The sequence below is a fragment of the Daucus carota genome, chromosome 1, assembly GCF_001625215.2.
Source record: "Daucus carota subsp. sativus chromosome 1, DH1 v3.0, whole genome shotgun sequence".
Taxonomy (NCBI): Eukaryota; Viridiplantae; Streptophyta; class Magnoliopsida; order Apiales; family Apiaceae; genus Daucus; species Daucus carota.
This window is the reverse complement of record NC_030381.2, coordinates 12,370,933-12,376,932: the sequence shown is the minus strand read 5'-3', so window position 1 is coordinate 12,376,932 and position 6,000 is coordinate 12,370,933. Positions and strand designations below refer to the sequence as shown.

Below are 6,000 nucleotides of genomic sequence, written 5' to 3'. Positions count from 1 at the left end.
TGTACGCTGGCCCAGTACAGCTCCTACAGCATAATCACTGGCATCACACATCAATTCGAATGGTTTACTCCAATCAGGTGCAGTGATGATAGGTGCTGATGTCAACTTCTTTTTCAAAAATTCAAATGCTTCCAAGCACTCCTCATCAAATTTGAATGGAATGTCTTTCTCTAACAGATTGCAAAGAGGTTTGGAAATTTTTGAGAAGTCCTTGATGAACCTCCGATAGAAACCTGCATGACCAAGGAAGCTTCGGATGCCCTTAACCGAGAGTGGTGGAGGAAGATTTTTAATTGTTTCCACCTTCGCTTTATCAACTTCCAGTCCCTTGGAAGATACTTTATGTCCCAATATGATTCCTTCTTGCACCATGAAATGGCATTTTTCCCAATTGAGAATCAGATTAGTTTCCACACAGCGCTTAAGAACCATTCTCAGATTCGTGAGGCATTGGTCATAAGATGTTCCAAATACTGAAAAATCGTCCATGAATACCTCCACATTGATGCCGATCATCTCTGAGAATATTGACATCATGCACCTTTGAAAAGTGGCTGGTGCACCGCATAAGCCAAAAGGTACTCTTCGGAATGCAAATGTACCATAAGGGCATGTAAAGGTTGTCTTTTCTTGATCCTCCGGAGAAATAGCAATCTGATTATAGCCAGAATACCCATCCAACAGGCAATAGAATTCATGACCAGCCAACCTGTCAAGCATCTGATCAATAAAAGGCAGAGGGAAGTGATCCTTCCATGTAGCTTTATTCAGCTTTCTGTAGTCCATGCAAATCCTCCAACCAGTGACAGTTCTAGTTGAGATGAGCTCCCCTTTTTCGTTGGCTACTACTGTCATGCCTCCTTTCTTAGGCACACATTGTACTGGACTCACCCATGAGCTATCTGAAATTGGATATATGATACCTGCATCGAGCCATTTAAGAATCTCTTTCTTTACAACCTCCTTCATGATAGGATTTAACCTTCTCTGTTGTTCCACTGAAGGTTTGCTTCCTTCTTCAATGAGAATTTTGTGTTGACAAAAGGATGGACTGATTCCCTTGATATCAGCTATAGTCCAACCAATTGCTGTTTTGAATTCCCTTAGCACCCTCAAAAGTGTTTCCTCTTCCTCACCTGACAAGTTAGCTGCAATAATAACAGGAAGAGTAGAACCTTCACCAAGAAAAGCATACCTCAAATGATCCGGTAGCGGTTTAAGTTCAAGTTTAGGTGCTTCAATCACCGATGGTTGGAGTGGTTTGTGATCTTCCTTTTGTTCCTCCAAGCCAAGAGATTCGACAGGTGGTTCAAAATTCCTTCTCCAAGATGATGAGTTAAGATGATGGATTTCTTCCAATTCTTCTTCACTGTCCAATTCCTCATCATTGGTAAGGATTGCTTCCAAAACATCATTCTGTAAAACCCGCTGGCTATTAGTTTCTGCCGTAGTATCAAGTACATCCATACTGAAACAAGATTCCTCATCAGTTGGTAATTTCATTGCATTGAATACGTTGAACGTGACCGTCTGATCTTGTATTCTCATTGTAAGTTCCCCTTTTTGGACATCGATCAAAGTTTGCCCGGTGGCTAAAAAGGGTCTACCCAAGATGATAGGGATTCTTTTGTCTTCTTTAAAATCAAGAATCACGAAGTCGGCTGGAAATATTAATTTATCAACCTTGACCAGCACATCTTCAATTATACCCCTCGGATATGTGATCGAACGATCGGCCAGCTGTAAAGACATGTTTGTCGGCTTGAGCTCTGGCAGGCCAAGTTGTGTGAAGATAGATAGAGGCATCAGATTGATGCTAGCTCCCAAGTCGCACAGACACTTATCAAAAGAGAACTCCCCAATAGTGCAAGGGCTAGTGAAGCTTCCCGGATCTTTCAGCTTAGGTGGTAATTTCTGTTGAAGTACAGCACTACATTCCTCTGTTAGTGCCACTGTCTCTAATTCTTCGAGCTTTAGCTTTTTTGAAAGAATACCCTTCATGAATCTGGCATAGCTAGGCATTTGCTCGAGTGCTTCTGCAAACGGAATGTTGATGTGAAGCTTTTTGAAAACCTCAAGGAATTTACCAAATTGCTTATCCAGCTGCTGTTTCTTCAACCTCCTTGGAAACGGAGGTGGTGGATATAATGGCTTTGACACCGGAGCAGCTGCAGGGATAGCCCTATCCATTTCAACATTAGGTTTTATGCCAATTGTATTCGAAGGAAGTTCTGCTGGAATTTCTTGCGGTTCATCATCCTGATCTTGTACTAATGTTGAGGTTGGCCCTGTTGTAGTTTTTCCAGATCTCAGCGTAATGGATTGGACTTGCTCTTTAGGGTCCCTTTTACCTGGTACCTCTGTATCACTAGGGAGATTCCCCTGTGGTCTGCTTAATAAAGCATTAGCTAACTGACCGACTTGTGTCTCCAAGGCTTTTAAAGTTACTGCCTGACTCTTGTACATGAGTCTTAGTTCTTCCATGTCAGTCCTTTCGTTAGCTGATTGCCCATGATTCTGAAATCCCGGAGGGTGATATGGCTGTTTAGGTGCATACTGTTGTGAAGTTCCAGCCTGACTATACTGTTTAGGTCCCTGTTGAAATCCTTGTTGAGGCTGATTATAACCCTGATTATTACTCCAGCTGAAATTCAGATGATTTCGGTTGTTAGGATGGTAAGTAGCTGGAGCAGGCTGTTGACCTCTCTGAAAGTTGCTCACAAATTGTGCTGATTCACTAGAAATGGCACACTGATCAGTAGAGTGAGTACCAGCACATAATTCGCAAATTGAGATTGGCTGTTGAATTCCTTGGTTAGCCAGAGAATCGACTTTCATCGTGAGAGCCTTAAGTTGAGCAGCAATAGCTGTAGAGGTGTCAAGATCAAAAACTCCGGCTACCTTCCCTTGAGTAAGTCTTTGAGTAGGGTTCTGATATTCATTAGCAGCCATCATTTCAATAAGATCATAAGCTTCTTCATAACTTTTAGCCCATAGCGCACCTCCAGAAGCAGCATCAAGCATAGGTCTGGATTGAGGTCCAAGACCATTATAGAAATAGTTTATTTGCATCCAATCCGGCATGCCATGATGGGGACACTTCCTTAGCATCTCCTTATATCGCTCCCAGGCTTCACAGAATGTTTCTCCTAATTGCTGAGAGAATTGAGATAGAGCATTTCGTAGTGCAGCAGTCTTTGCCATGGGGAAGAATTTAGTGAGAAATTTCTGAGCTAGATCTTCCCATGTAGTAATAGAACCAGATGGTAAAGAATGCAACCATCCCTTAGCCTTATCTCTCAGTGAAAATGGAAAAAGCCTTAGCTTCACAGCATCATCAGAAACTCCATTAAATTTGAAAGTGTCACAGATCTCTATAAAATTACGTATATGCATATTAGGGTCTTCAGTAGGAGAACCCCCAAACTGTACCGAGTTCTGGACCATTTGAATAGTTCCTGGTTTGATTTCAAAGGCATTGGCTGCGATTGCAGGCCTGACAATGCTTGACTGGATATCATCGATCTTTGGCATAGAGAAATCCTTCAATGCCTTACTGTCTGGTTGTGCTTCAGGTTCTGTCATTGTTTCAGAATCAGAAGAAGAAGATGAATCAATTGCTTCCTTACGAGCTTTAGAACGTGTTAGCATAAACGCAACTCAAGTACCTGAAATATAGAAAAGAAGAAAAGTGAGAAGAGAATAGAATCCTAGTCAGTGAATTTTAATGCACACTGATGACAAGTACATAAACTAAATTAATTAACACCGAGTCCCCGGCAGCGGCGCCAAAAACTTGTTCGCAAAAATCTACACGCAAGCGCACGTGATCACAAGTAATATATTTGTTCGTTCCCACAGAGACTGGTGAATTAAGAATACGCACCTATGCAACAATGTATGAGTAATTTTCACTGCTAAGACAATTAACAAGGATGTGTTCTTTTATACTAATAACTAAATTTACTAATCAAATTCAGAATAGGAAAACACATGGGATTCTAACTTCATTATCGAATTCATCTAGAATTGAAATTACTGATTAACATGCGACTGTTGATCCTAATCAGACAACACGAAAGTAATACATGCCAACTCTCGTTGCACACATATCATACCAATCAAAATCCGCAATTAAGACAGAGATCTCATGGACACCAACAAAGCTCAGACCCTATATCTCTATAGCGGTAGTGTAAGCAGAGAGGTTTAATAACAGGTCATCTATCATGATTACACAGGGTGATAAAAATAGTTCAAGTCTACCACAAATTATGTTTCATTCACATAATCCTATGTCTACATGGCATAGTTCTAAATTCAATCATCCACTCTCGCTTCAGAAAGAATTAACAAACAACTTAGAAGTTAGCTACGCTCCTAAGAAGAATAAGCACGGCTCATGCAAAGAAATCAATGTACGTCGCAAAATCAGCAATTAATATTCTTTCCTAGACTACATCGATAAGTCCATTAGAATCCCATGAAGGCGGTTAGTTCATAATCGAACTAATCGACATCATGGGTTCTAATGAAAACATGATAAATAAAAGACGAGAATTAAACATAAAACAATTGCTTGAATTAATAAATAAGAACACAACGTTACAGAATTGATGTTCTCGATCTCGCTCGAAACTGTCACTTCCTCGCGAAGAACGATCCAATACAATTCACTAATGTGTTTTTTTTTACAAGAGAAAAACTGTTCGCAAAAATCTACACGCAAGCGCACGTGATCATAAGTAATATATTAAGTTCGATCCCACAGAGACTGGTGAATTAAGAATACGCACCTATGCAACAATGTATGAGCAATTTTCACTGCCAAGACAATTAACAAGGATGGGTTCTTTTATACTAATAACTAAATTTACTAATCAAATTCAGAATAGGAAAACACATGGGATTCTAACTTCATTATCGAATTCATCTAGAATTGAAATTACTGATTAACATGCGACTGTTGATCCTAATCAGACAACACGAAAGTAATACATGCCAACTCTCGTTGCACACATATCATACCAATCAAAATCCACAATTAAGACAGAAATCTCATGGACACCAACAAAGCTCAGACCCTATATCTCTATAGCGGTAGTGTAAGCAGAGAGGTTTAATAACAGGTCGTCTATCGTGATTACACAGGGTGATAAAAATAGTTCAAGTCTATCACAAATTATGTTTCATTCACATAATCCTATGTTTACATGGCATAGTTCTAAATTCAACCATCCACTCTCGCTTCAGAAAGAATTAACAAACAACTCAGAAGTTAGCTACGCTCCTAAGAAGAATAAGCACGGCTCATGCAAAGAAATCAACGTACGTCGCAAAATCACACAAGTAATATTCTTCACTAAACTACATCGATAAATCCATTAGAATCCCATGAAGGCGGTTAGTTCATAATCGAACTAATCGACATCATGGGTTCTAATGAAAACATGATAAATAAACTACGAGAATTAAAAGGAATAAAAATACTTGAATTAATAATAAAGAACACAACGTTACAGATTTGATGTTCACGATCTCGCTCGAAACTGTCACTTCCTCGCGAAGAACGATCCAATACAAACTGATAATGTGCTTGATTACAAAAGAAAACTAACTACGATATTGTTTCGATATTCTAACTACTTGGAGGCTAGGGTTTTACACATGAGAAATTAAAATACATTGACCAAGTCAACCGGGCCTCGATCGCTGCTAAAATCCATCAGAAAAGCTCCAAAAATCGGCCCGGAACACTTCTGCTGGGCGCAGGCGCGCTAAACTAGCGCAGGCGCGCTAGTGGACTGTAATGTAGCGCGGGCGCGCTAGGCACTAGCGCGGGCGCGCTAGGCACTAGCGCGGGCGCGCTAGTGTCTGCCCCCGGATGGCCAACTTCTCCAATTCCGCTCGTTCTCGCGTGCATGTCCTTCCTCGCTCTAGTACCACTTCCGTAGGTGATCACGGTTGCATTTAGCACATGCAACAAGCCCTTTAAACCCC

General features: G+C 40.6%; 1 non-coding gene across 1 annotated transcript; it reads left to right on the top strand.

Moving 5' to 3' along the window:
* The first annotated feature begins 3,082 nt into the window (after positions 1–3,082).
* Positions 3,083–3,189, top strand: LOC135150017 (small nucleolar RNA R71). The gene has a single exon (XR_010288372.1). It is a non-coding gene; the product is annotated as a small nucleolar RNA R71 (small nucleolar RNA).
* The last annotated feature ends 2,811 nt before the right edge of the window (positions 3,190–6,000 follow it).